The sequence below is a fragment of the Periplaneta americana genome, chromosome 15 (genome assembly GCF_040183065.1).
Source record: "Periplaneta americana isolate PAMFEO1 chromosome 15, P.americana_PAMFEO1_priV1, whole genome shotgun sequence".
Classification (NCBI taxonomy): domain Eukaryota; kingdom Metazoa; phylum Arthropoda; class Insecta; order Blattodea; family Blattidae; genus Periplaneta; species Periplaneta americana.
Genome location: NC_091131.1, coordinates 38,920,791 through 38,935,195, shown reverse-complemented (window position 1 = coordinate 38,935,195; position 14,405 = coordinate 38,920,791). Strand labels below are relative to the sequence as shown.

Here is a 14,405-nt window from a genome sequence, read left to right as displayed (position 1 = left end):
TGATAGTTATTTGCTTCCATAATAGTGAAACATACTCCCTCTGAATGGATTTTTTTAAGCCAAATACTTTTTCTTGAACCTATCCAAATTCAGTTTTTGAGTTTCAATGCGAAAACGCAAGTATCAATGTCAGGACGATAGCAGTAGCTATTTCAGGTCATTGTGGATTGTAGGCAAAAGTTAAAAAAAATGTCAGGTTTGCTACGCTTTCGAACAATAGCATTTTCGTATAGCTGCTGCATGTAGAACTTGAAATGTAGAACGTAAAATCATTTTATCCTACTAAGAGATCTTGCTGAAATGACCTGGAGACTACAAAATTTTCTAGGCCTCTTATTTTATCAGTAAGTAATACATTTTGATCTTTCATTAGGAACTGTATTTTTGCGCTCTCTCGAGCCAATACTGAAGACAATGACACATATCAATATCTACACTACACCGCCATTAAGTATATGAAAAATACCCAACCCCACTGGGTTAATAAGTATAAAAATATTTGATTTTTAATAACAATATTATTATCTTACTTAAGTTTTGTAGTTATATGTAGCAGCCACTCAGTAAATTATAGAAATGAAGATCTAAATTAAAATATTCTCTACATTTACTTACATAACCACAAAACGTTTCACTTTCATGTCATCAATATAGCATCAATATTATGTACAATTAATGAAAAAATAGCTGCATCATGTTATTAACTATAATAATATTTAATTTCTAATGGTAATAATGTCATCAAACCACCTCAAGTTTCGTAGATTTGAATATCCAATACACAGCTGTACTCAGAAAATTATACACTGTAGAATCAGTTTTTAATAACAAATTGAATTGAGCTCTAAATATGTCGGCAATCCTGCAGGTCATGGCCTTCGTGTAATAGCCTATCGTTTATTGTAGTGTGTGTTTTGTTCTGAAATTCAATCAAGTCGGCCGTGATTCAATAAAATAGTTCTCAAAAATGACAACAGATGGATTTTGGAAAATAGGAAAATTATGTAGGAAAATTGACTTTTCACTGAAAATTACTACTTTTCCGAAAAACTTTGGATTCCAGGCATGAAAATGAGGGGTCACTCATTAAAATCCGTTCAGCCGTTTTCCCGTAATTTCCATTACCAGTTCAAATTATATATATAGATTCTATGACAGCCGTAAACGCGTTAAGATTAAATTGTATGTTAGCGATAACAATGCACGAAATAATATGATTGCCGGTAACACGATCGATAAGTCAATCTTTTTCACATAACTAGCAATTTCTTTCCTGAAAACCATTCTCATAGCTAAGATCTTCGCTGTAAAAATACTAATGAAAGGAAAACTAGAAACAATTTTATATTAGGCCTACAGTATTTTCTATCGTTAAATTATATTCCATTGGTTTCACTCGAGGAGAAATAAAAGACTGGAAAACCCAACATGTATTTAAAAAATTAATGGCAAAATAACAACAACCATAAATCGCTTTGTTAGGCTGACCTGAAAGATAAACTGCACACACACAACTTTCTTTCTTTCACCTCTTGGGATAGTGAGAGAAATCATAAAAGATTAAAAGACACATAATCTCCCATGTGAGATACGAACCCGTGGCCTCGAGTGGTAAGACGCACATTACAATCCTTTCACCGAGGAAGTCTATAAAAGATGATATTCTTACCTCCATAAAGTGCGAGAGGAAAGCTCCATGTGTCCAGAGGGTACTGTGAACTGGTTACGAAAGTGCAAGTGACTGTATAAAAATCAAATCTTCGTTTCTTCCATCCTAGATTTTTTGATTAGCTACTTTCCTATGCCATATGGAGTTCACAGTTAATTGAAAGATAGATCTTCCAAGCAATCTAATTACAAAAACAAAAATACAACGATGACAATAATTTGCGTTGAAATCATAAATTAGACGAGACGGCCTCCAGATATGGAGAGTCGCTGCGAATATATTGAATAAGCAGTCGCAGTCACTAGCCCATGAGCCTGGTCATTATTATTATTATTATTATTATTATTATTATTATTATTATTATTATTATTATTATTATTACTTACTGGCTTTTAAGGAACCCGGAGGTTCATTGCCGCCCACACATAAGCCCGCCATTGGTCCCTATCCTGAGATAGATTAATCCATTCTCTATCATCATATCCCACCTCCCTCAAATCCATTTTAATATTATCTTCCCATCTACGTCTCGGCCTCCCTAAAGGTCTTTTTCCCTCCGGCCTCCCAACTAACACTCTATATGCATTTCTGGATTCGCCCATACGTGCTACATGCCCTGCCCATCTCAAACGTCTGGATTTAATGTTCCTAATTATGTCAGGTGAAGAATACAATGCGTGCAGTTCTGTGTTGTGTAACTTTCTCCATTCTCCTGTAACTTCATCCCTCTTAGCCCCAAATATTTTCCTAAGCACCTTATTCTCAAATACACTTAACCTATGTTCCTCTCTCAAAGTGAGAGTCCAAGTTTCACAACCATACAGAACGACCGGTAATATAACTGTTTTATAAATTCTAACTTTGAGATTTTTTGACAGCAGACTGGATGATAAAAGCTTCTCAATCGAATAACAGCAGGCATTTCCCACATTTATTCTGTGTTTAATATCCTCCCGAGTATCATTTATAGTTACTGTTGCTCCAATATATTTGAACTTCTCCACCTTTTCAAAAGATAAATTTCCAATTTTTATATTTCCATTTCGTACAATATTCCCGTCACGAGACAATCATATACTTTGTCTTTTCGGGATTTACTCCCAAACCTATCTCTTTACTTACTTCCAGTAAAATTCCCGTGTTTTCCCTAATCGTTTGTGGATTTTCTCCTAACATATTCACGTCATCCGCATAGACAAGCAGCTGATATAACCCGTTCAATTCCAAACCCTCTCTGTTATCTTGGACTTTCCTAATGGCATTATTATTATTATTATTATTATTATTATTATTATTATTATTATTATTATTATTATTATTAAAATTCTTATGAAAATATATGGGCCTAAGAGGGATGAAGTTACAGGAGAATGGCGAAAGTTACACAACGCAGAACTGCACGCATTGTATTCTTCACCTGACACAATTAGGAACATTAAATCCAGACGTTTGAGATGGGGAGGGTATGTAGCACATATGGGCGAATCCAGAAATGCATATAGAGTGTTAGTTGGGAAGCCGGGGGGGAAAAGACCTTTGGGGAGGCCGAGACGTGGATGGGAGGATAATATTAAAATGGATTTAATGGAAGTGGGATATGATGATAGAGAATGGATTAATCTTGCACAGGATAGGCACCGATGGCGGGCTTATGTGAGGGCGGTAATGAACTTCCGGGTTCCTTAAAAGCTGTATTATTATTATTATTATTATTATTATTATTATTATTATTATTATTACCATAAGTCTGGTACACACGCACCATCGAAGTTTCGCGAACCGCAAGTTGGGAATCACGCCCCGAACCACTATTTGCATATTGAAAGCTCATGACTTCTAATGCCAGACTTTTAACAAGCCTTCTAATGCCACGGACACACTTCCAAATCGCTTCCTAGCACATTCCATTCATAGGGGGGTGTGGCATACCCATGACTCACGTTGCATATTAAAGCATTACGATTGTGCTTGCCTTGCTGGGGCCCTCCGTAGGAGCAAAGCAACAGTCCTGGAGTATACTCATTGCATCTGATTTGCGTATGTAATGAAATGTTCTAACGTGTGTATAGCATATATGCATTATATAAAGACTATTTCGTGGTTTCCTTTCCGATGAAGGGTTTATATCACAAAGTGTGATAAGTCTATGAGCGTAAGTTAATCGATGATTATGATGATTTTTAAGAAATAACAAAAATCGTCAGTATGATCTCCTTCCATTGGAAAATAAACCTGAGTTTTTCTAGTCCTGTAATTACGACAAATAATTCAACTCTATCCTTTAATAAAATCTGACCAGGAAAACGTTAATGAAATTATGTCGAGAGCTCGCCTCAAATTTAAACACACAGATATCCAGAGCAGATATACAAATATTTAAAAAAATTCTCCAAGGCTGTTGGTCACTTACCCCACTCCGTTTTACTTATGAGAATTTTGAAGAGGAAAATCCCAAATTAATTGGACGCAACCCAATAGCTACCAAATGAGGCCGCGGACTGTGTAGAAAACTTCAAGCCACATTAAATATAGAATGAAGCGAGACAACGCTTTGAAAAGTACAAGACACGAAGTCCATCCTACATTCATGTTTTTTAAACGTCTGTGTAAATCTGTTCACATTTTGAATGACTTGGGTAACTCACGAAAACATAAAATGTTAGATATTCCAAGAGAAATGAAAAGAAAATCTGCCTCTGATATTTGACTGGTTAATGCTGCCTATAAAAATTACCTCAGATATTTCACTAGTTGATGCTGCTTATAAAATTGCGTCGGATATTTGACTCGTTGATACTCCTGCTTACAAAATTTTCCTCTGATATTTGACTCGTCGATACTGTCTATAAAAATTGCGTCGGATATTTGGCTCGTTGATACTGCTTACAAAATTTTCCTCTGATATTTGACTCGTCGATACTGTCAATAAAAATTGCGTCGGATATTTGACTCATTGATACTGCTTATAAAAATTGCCTCAGATATTTTACTAGTTGATGCTGCTTATAAAAGTTGCGTCGGATATTTGACTCGTTGATACTGCTTATAAAAATTGCCTCAGATATTTGACTAGTTGATGCTGCTTATAAAAGTTGCGTCGGATATTTGACTAGTTGATGCTGCTTATAAAAATTGCGTCGGATATTTGACTCGTAGATACCGCTTATAAAAATTGCGTTGGATATTTGACTCATGGATACTGCTTATAGAAACTGCGTCGGATATTTGACTCGTTGATACTGCTTATAAAATTGCCTCAGATATTTGACTAGTTGATGCTGCTTATAAAAACTGCGTCGGATTTTTTACTCTTAGATACTGCTTATAAAAATTGCGTCGGATATTTGACTAATAGATACTGCTTATAGAAACTGTGTCGGATATTTGACTCGTTGATACTGCTTTAAAATTGCCTCAGATATTTGACTAGTTGATGCTGCTTATAAAAATTGCCTCAGATATTTGACTAGTTGATGCTGCTTATAAAAGTTACGTCGGATATTTGACCCGTTGATACTGCTTATAAAAATTGCCTCAGATATTTGACTAGTTGATGCTGCTTATAAAAGTTGCGTCGGATATTTGACCCGTTGATACTGCTTATAAAAATTGCCTCAGATATTTGACTAGTTGATGCTGCTTATAAAAATTGCGTCGGATATTTGACTCATAGATACTGCTTATAGAAACTATGTCGGATATTTGACTCGTTGATACTGCTTTAAAATTGCCTCAGATATTTGACTAGTTGATGCTGCTTATAAAAATTGCCTCAGATATTTGACTAGTTGATGCTGCTTATAAAAGTTACGTCGGATATTTGACCCGTTGATACTGCTTATAAAAATTGCCTCAGATATTTGACTAGTTGATGCTGCTTATAAAAGTTGCGTCGGATATTTGACTCGTTGATACTGCTTATAAAAATTGCCTCAGATATTTGACTAGTTGATGCTGCTTATAAAAGTTGCGTCGGATATTTGACTAGTTGATGCTGCTTATAAAAGTTGCGTCGGATATTTGACTAGTTGATGCTGCTTATAGAAACTGCGTCGAATATTTGACTTCTAGATACTATCTGTAAAAACTGTGTCGGATATTTGACTAGTTGATGCTGCTTATGAATAATTTCCGTGTAATAAATTCGACTATAGCTGTATACAGATAAATGCAGGCATGAAACCACGTGCCTGATATCAGGGGTGGTGAAAGCATTCATCTCCATACAAATTTCGAAAATTTTTTTCAGTACAATACCTTTGCTTTATATTTCGTATAATAATACGATCGAAACACAGCAGGAACTGTTATTAGCAAGGTCTCAACCACAACATAAACTCGACTGAGAACTGGACATTTAGAGGTAAATAGAAGTTCGGTCTTGTTGATCGATATGAAAGTCTAAGTGAGAATAATGTGGAGATGTGACTTTTACTGCCTAGGATCAATACAGAAAGCGGTTGTCCTTGCACTCAGGACTCCTGCGGAGAAGGATAATATACGATTGATGTTATTACTTTCATCCATCTTTTACTTCGTAATTATGTTAGGGTACTTTTTTACCTTTTTCTTCAACTACGTAGACTGTTCTCTTTTTTTTTTTTTTTTTAGCAGACATTATTTCATACATTAGCATTTCTTTCTTTCCATGTTCTTTGTCCCCTTGTTACTACTGTAAATCCTCCCATTCACTTAGCTACTTCTTTCTAATGCCTTATACTTTGCTCATTTCTTCAAAATGAAAATCAGATTCTCTTCTAAAGAGAGCAGCTGTTTCAAAGGATAAACAAAACTGGAATGGAATATTTACACCGAGACGACTTTATAAATTGACTTATCTTTGAGTTCTTCTTTAGAAATGGAAATGTTATTAAATTCATTTTTTTTATCATATTCCTCTGAGAAGAAACTAATGTACTTTATTTTTACAGGGAGAAGACACAGATCCTTGTAAAAACTGTTTAATGTATCAAGTGCGACTTGTGAAATGCAATATAATCTCTAATACCAAGTTTGATGCTGTAGGGAAAGGTCATGGTCAGTCCAGGGTATGCTTCAACCTTAATCCTGGAGGTCACAGCTTATCAGGAACCCATCGACTTGTAGACGGGATATTCAGGAAGTCTGGGTTAATATTAACCATCATGTATGAAATGGGGGGAGTAGGTGGACTGGATTATGTTGGTGAATAGGGTGAGTTCATGAGAGAAGATGAGACTTTGAATGGTGATGAGTTGGTGAGCGGTAATGAGTTCGTGAGTAAAAAAAATTGAGTGGTGATGAGTTAATTAGTGGTGATGCGTTAATGAGTGGCGATGATTTAATGAGTGGTGATGAGTTAATGAATGGCGATGAGTTTGTGAGTAACAAGAAATTGAATGGTGGTGAGTTAATGAATGGTGATGAGTTAATAAGTGGCGATGAGTTGGTGAGTGTTGATACGTTAATGAGTGGTGATGATTTGGTGAGTAATAAGGAATTGAGTGGTGATGAGTTGGTAAGTAATAAGGAATTGAGTGTTGATGAGTTAATGAGTCGTGATGAGTTAATGAGTGGCGATGAGTTGGTGAGTAATAAGGAATTGAGTGGTGATGAGTTAATGAGTGGTGATGAGTTGGTGAATAATAAGGGATTGAGTGGTGATGAGTTAATGAGTGGTGATGAGTTAATGAGTGGCGATGAGTTGGTGAGTAATAAGGAATTGAGTGGTGATGAGTTAATGAGTGGTGATGAGTTAATGAATGGCGATGAGTTTGTGAGTAATAAGAAATTGAATGGTGGTGAATTAATGAGTGGTGATGAGTTAATGAGTGGCGATGAGTTAATGAGTGGCGATGAGTTGGTGAGTAATAAGGAATTGACTGGTGATGAGTTAATGAGTGGTGATGAGTTGGCGAGTAATAAGGAATTGACTGGTGATGAGTTAATGAGTGGTGATGAGTTGGTGAGTAATAAGGAATTGACTGGTGATGAGTTAATGAGTGGTGATGAGTTGGCGAGTAATAAGGAATTGACTGGTGATGAGTTAATGAGTGGTGATGAGTTGGCGAGTAATAAGGAATTGACTGGTGATGAGTTAATGAGTGGTGATGAGTTGGCGAGTAATAAGGAATTGACTGGTGATGAGTTAATGAGTGGTGATGAGTTGGTGAGTAATAAGGAATTGACTGGTGATGAGTTAATGAGTGGTGATGAGTTAATGAGTGGTGATGAGTTGGTGAGTAATAAGGAATTGACTGGTGATGAGTTAATGAGTGGCGATGAGTTGGTGAGTAATAAGGAATTGACTGGTGATGAGTTAATGAGTGGTGATGAGTTGGCGAGTAATAAGAAATTGACTGGTGATGAGTTAATGAGTGGTGATGAGTTGGCGAGTAATAAGGAATTGACTGGTGATGAGGTAATGAGTGGTGATGAGTTAATGAGTGGCGATGAGTTAATAAGTGGCGATGAGTTAATGAGTGGCGATGAGTTGGTGAGTAATAAGGAATTGACTGGTGATGAGTTAATGAGTGGTGATGAGTTAATGAGTGGTGATGAGTTGGCGAGTAATAAGGAATTGACTGGTGATGAGTTAATGAGTGGTGATGAGTTAATGAGTGGTGATGAGTTGGCGAGTAATAAGGAATTGACTGGTGATGAGTTAATGAGTGGTGATGAGTTGGCGAGTAATAAGGAATTGACTGATGATGAGTTAATGAGTGGTGATGAGTTAATGAGTGGTGATGAGTTGGCGAGTAATAAGAAATTGACTGGTGATGAGTTAATGAGTGGTGATGAGTTGGCGAGTAATAAGGAATTGACTGGTGATGAGTTAATGAGTGGTGATAAGTTAATGAGTGGCGATGAGTTAATGAGTGGCGATGAGTTAATGAGTGGCGATGAGTTGGTGAGTAATAAGGAATTGACTGGTGATGAGTTAATGAGTGGCGATGAGTTGGTGAGTAATAAGGAATTGACTGGTGATGAGTTAATGAGTGGTGATGAGTTGGCGAGTAATAAGAAATTGACTGGTGATGAGTTAATGAGTGGTGATGAGTTGGCGAGTAATAAGGAATTGACTGATGATGAGTTAATGAGTGGTGATGAGTTAATGAGTGGCGATGAGTTAATGAGTGGCGATGAGTTGGTGAGTAATAAGGAATTGACTGGTGATGAGTTAATGAGTGGTGATGAGTTGGCGAGTAATAAGGAATTGACTGATGATGAGTTAATGAGTGGTGATGAGTTGGCGAGTAATAAGGAATTGACTGGTGATGAGTTAATGAGTGGTGATGAGTTAATGAGTGGCGATGAGTTAATAAGTGGCGATGAGTTAATGAGTGGCGATGAGTTGGTGAGTAATAAGGAATTGACTGGTGATGAGTTAATGAGTGGTGATGAGTTAATGAGTGGCGATGAGTTGGTGAGTAATAAGGAATTGAGTGGTGGTGAGTTAATGAGTGGTGATGAGTTAATGAGTGGCGATGAGTTGGTGAGTAATAAGGAATTGAGTGGTGATGAGTTAATGAGTGGTGATGAGTTAATGAGTGGCGATGAGTTGGTGAGTAATAAGGAATTGAGTGGTGATGAATTAATGAATGGTGATGAGTTAATAAGTGGCGATGAGTTGGTAAGTAATAAGGAATTGAATGGTGATGAGTTAATGAGTGGTGATGAGTTAATGAATGGCGATGAGTTAGTGAGTAATAAGGAATTGACTGGTGATGAGTTGATGAGTGCCGGTGAGTTGATGAGTAACTTAATAAGGAATTGTGTGTGATGAGTTAATGAATAGCATTCAGTTGGTGAGTAATAAGGAACTGAGTGCTAATAAGGTAAGTGACGAAGAGTTGGTGAGTAGTAAGGAATGGTAAGTGGTAGTAAGTTGCTGAGTGGTAATGAATTAGTGAGTGGCAATGAGATTATTAGTTGTTGTTATTTAGTCAACTGTCCGAAGACAGGTCTGAATCTCACAAATGATACCAAGAAGCACCACTTATGAGGCAACTAGGTCAGGAGATAATAGGATACGTTGGCCAGTTTCTTTCCCCCTCCATTGCATACATCGCCGACCAGCTACATATTACACTAATCAGACTTCAGATGCATACAAACAATTGTTCTTCCTCTGACACATATCGTCAAGTGAGATGTACTGCCTGGTAATAGATGTAGGCTACATCAGCCAGAACCTCGATAATTTTTCCGTGTATGATATTTTGTATGAAGAGTTTTGTTGTTCAGGAGATGCATTAAAATATGCAGTCTTTACAGAACTTAATGCTTGCCAGAAATGGGTTTTAGTGCTCACCCGTTGTTGTTATTATTATTATTATTATTATTATTATTATTATTATTATTATTATTATTATTATTATTATTACACATTATAGGAAATGTGTCTTTGAAACTCCGTTTCACTGAAAGCTAAAGCTCTGGAAACTCCTTGATTTGCCAAGTTCATTCAAGGCAAGTGGTTTAAGTAGCCTGGCAGCTGTCTACGATGTGAGCCCGACATCCATCACGTGTTTCTAAATATTATGATACGAGGTCCGTATGTCTAGGACTTGACATGTAGCCTACACGAGTATGAGTGTACTCAGTCCTCACCAGACAGAATGAGTGCATTCACATAGCCATATCGTCTGCCCGTCAGCGTCACAAAACATATTTCAACAAAAAGCAGATATAGTACTTAGCACCACGCAGTAATAACAGCTTGTAAGTTTCCGAGAAGCGACAAACGAATTAATACAGCCCTCTAAGCGACGTGTCCAGGAACGAACCAGTTTCGATTCCAGACAGGAAGTGTGACTACGATTCTCTTCAACAGAGATTGAGTCATCCTCCGTTGTGTATCAAGTTTGACAGTTCATTATGGCTTCGTTCGGTACGGAAGTAACGCTTGAAGATCCTTGTTGTTTATTCGGGAGTTATGAAAGAGTAGTATCGCTAAATCAATATAAAAATAGGAGATTTATCCTTCGAAGAGGTGGAAAAATTCAAATATCTTGGAGCAACAGTAACAAATATAAATGACATTCGGGAAGAAATTAAACACAGAATAAATATGGAAAATGCCTGTTATTATTCGGTTGAGAAGCTTTTGTCATCTAGTCTGCTGTCAAAAAATCTGAAAGTTAGAATTTATAAAACAGTTATATTACCGGTTGTTCTTTATGGTTGTGAAACTTGGACTCTCACTTTGAGAGAGGAACAGAGATTAAGGGTGCAAATCAAGATTTCAGGTATAACTCCCTGTAAAGTTGATTTGAATAATTTCGAGGGAAAAATTGTTCCGGAGCCGGGTATCGAACCCGGGACCTTTGGTTTAACGTACCAACGCTCTACCACTGAGCTACCCGGGAACTCTAACCGACACTAATCCAATTTTTCCCTCTATATCCACAGACCTCAAAGTGGGCTGACAATTTTTCCCTCGAAATTATTCAAATCAACTTTACAGGGAGTTATAACTGAAATCTTGATTTGCATAATACACGTCACTGTTCGTTAACAGAAAACCACAATTTAAGTCACACGGAGTTAATGTGCACTCGAAGTTGGTTGCTTGACGGTTGTCAGCCCACTTTGAGGTCTGTGGATATAGAGGGAAAAATTGGATCGGTGTCGGTTAGAGTTCCCGGGTAGCTCAGTGGTAGAGCGTTGGTACGTTAAACCAAAGGTCCCGGGTTCGATACCCGGCTCCGGAACAATTTTTCCCTCGAAATTATTCAGAGATTAAGGGTGTTTGAGAATAAGGTTCTTAGGAAAATATTTGGGGTAAGAGGGATGAAGTTACAGGGGAATGGAGAAAGTTACACAACGCAGAACTGCACGCATTGTATTCTTCACCTGACATAATTAGGAACATTAAATCCAGACTTTTGAGATGGGCGAATCCAGAAATGCATATAGAGTGTTAGTTGGGAGGCCGGAGGGAAAAAAACCTTTGGGGAGGCCGAGAGGTAGATGGGAGAATAATATTAAAATGGATTTGAGGGAGATGGGATATGATGATAGAGAATGGATTAATCTTGATCAGGATAGGGACGAATGGCGGACTTATGTGAGGGCGGCAATGAGCCTTCGGGTTCCTTAAAAGCCATTCCTTAAGTAAGTAAGTATCGCTAAATCAGAGAGCTTTAGTAAAAATTTACTGACCATTTCTAGCTCACGTCTATGAAGACTGCATCGGTTTTGACCGTTTTCCTGTTGCTATGTTTGCCAACGAATCTGAAGTTCTTGGAATAAAATCCTATCTAGGGCGATACAAATTCGTAGCTATCGTCATCTAGACCTCGGAATTTTAGGTTCGAATATGATATATACAGATGTGGACAAATTATTAGACTAAAACGTGTTTCGTAGAAACATAATGTAATTCGTCATATGAACTATCAGTATAATTCACGGAGTCTCTATTGTTGTAAATATGATTATTTACGTTTTCTGGTATATTTTTACAATGGTTAAGTACATTTTGTCTGGCTGTGTTGGTACTACTGGTGTTTTAATTATATACTGCAGAAGATATTCAACAGTCTGTTCTCCCATGGCCTGCAAGAAGACCGGACATGAACGCAATTGAAAATCTGTGATCTATATTGAAGAAGAAAGTGAACAAAAAGAGGCTTACAACAAAACATGGACCAATTTAAGCCCTGTCTGATATCTGGCTAAATGATGCTGATATTGAAAGGAAGCGTCAAACTTTGGTTTCCATCATCCTTGATAAAATCAACGTGTTAATAAAGAATAAGGGAATGTTCACAAAATATTAGTAACCTCCAGACTCAATTTTCTGTTCATTATTTCTGTGTAAAATACATTTTTATTCATTATTTCTGCCGATAAATACAGCTTTGTTATACATATAATTAATTTAGTCTAATAATTTGTCCACGTCTGTATATATATATATATATATATATATTATTTTAATGTACCGAAGTACATATGGTACTCTTACATCGTCGAATAGGATAGATTGCAACAATTGTATGTAAAAATCTCTAAATATATGTAACTCTCGAGTAATGGTATTGCGTAAAATCAGGTGCAATAAAGAACGTATGTCTGAGCCTACGTTAAACGAGCCTAAAATCCGAGGTCTCATGATGATGATGATGATCATCATCATCATCATCATCATCATCATCATCATCATGGATCATATTCTGTCCAGGGCGTACGAAGATAATGTTACTTATTCATAGACTATAATGACGTGACGTCATGTTTCGCGCGTGACACAGGTACTATTAGGTAACACTCGCGTCTTATTTGTGATGCAGTTGACATTCTATTCATGACTGAAACCTAGACCACACAGACTGTTCAGAATGCATTCTAGTCTTAAATAATGGTACTATTTCCTATTGTTCCATCATTTCACTATTTCCACTGTTGATTATTAGTGTATACTATTTCTTATTGTTGGTGTTATTGTTCCTTATATTTAGTTTAGTCACAATCACGTAATTCTTCCTTCTATTCTTCTTTTAATTCTATATATTCCACGTTACAACATCTTATGAAAATAAAATTGCGAGTTGTAAATGTCCACGAAAAAATTCAACTCTAGATGTAGCATAATGAGTCATATGGCTGATAATGGGTGGGGGGTTTATAGCACCCTCCATCTGTAATTCATTCCATTGACAGTCTAAATAAATTGAGTCGATTCTCAGCCTGTTTGCACATGTGCACAGTTTATTTTATAGAAGTTTCCCGCCCTGTATGCTAACTAGAGGCAGGACTAAGCAATCAGATCTCCAAGCTTCCTTGAGCGAGATGGCATGTGTGCAGACATTCGTTTGCACGTCAGCAGAAGAATTAACATGGATGACATAATGACCGGTTTCCGTTTCTTTGGTAACAGTAACCGTGGAGATTCGTGATGTAGAAATAGTCATAGGCCTATGTAATTATACTCCACATTTTAATGCAGAACTGCAGTCAACTGTTCCACAGGTGTCCATAGCAACGTATACTCTGTTTACATAGAGACAGATTTTTAATTTATGCAACATGTCATAGGTATAGAAACTTACAACATTTCTGAGTTTCTTATAGACTCTATCGAGAAAGAAAGCTTAGTCTATAGGATTTTGCTGCAGAATATGTCTCTTCCCCAATAAGTATAGGCACCCGTCCCGGGATCCATTGTGAAACAAAAATTACTACGAGCCACAGTCTAATGCTAATATTACTAGTAGTTAGGCCATGAACAAAAGTAACTTGTGCAGAAATTTCATCGGGACAAATGTAACTTTTCATTCTGCAAGGGAATTTTTCAAAGTTACATTTGTTCGGATCAAATTTCTGCGCATTTAAAAGACAAAATTAAAATTCTTTCAGTCATTTATTATCATAATACACTGCTCTCTTAAAATGACTGAATATATTGGGAATTAAATCAATGGCTTTCCCATAATGAGCTATGAAATATTTCATATAAAACAATTTTTATCTCGGAAAGGAAGATAGTTTCTTGTAGTTGTATTGTATTTCTGGTGGTGTGGAAGAGAAGACCTAATGGCCTTAACTCCACCAGAGTAAATAAATAAATAAATAAATAAATAAATACTTACTCACTACTTACTTACTTACTTACTGGCTTTTAAGGAACCCGGAGATTCATTGCCGCCCTCACATAAGCCCTCCGTTGGTCCCTATCCTGAGCAAGATTAATCCAGTCTCTATCATCATATCCCACCTCCCTTAAATCCATTTTAATATTATCTTCCCA

General features: G+C 36.8%; 1 protein-coding gene across 9 annotated transcripts in view; it reads right to left on the bottom strand.

Moving 5' to 3' along the window:
• dati (datilografo) overlaps positions 1 to 14,405 on the bottom strand; it is an 811,390-nt gene that overhangs the window by 431,890 nt on the left and 365,095 nt on the right. The window lies entirely within an intron of this gene.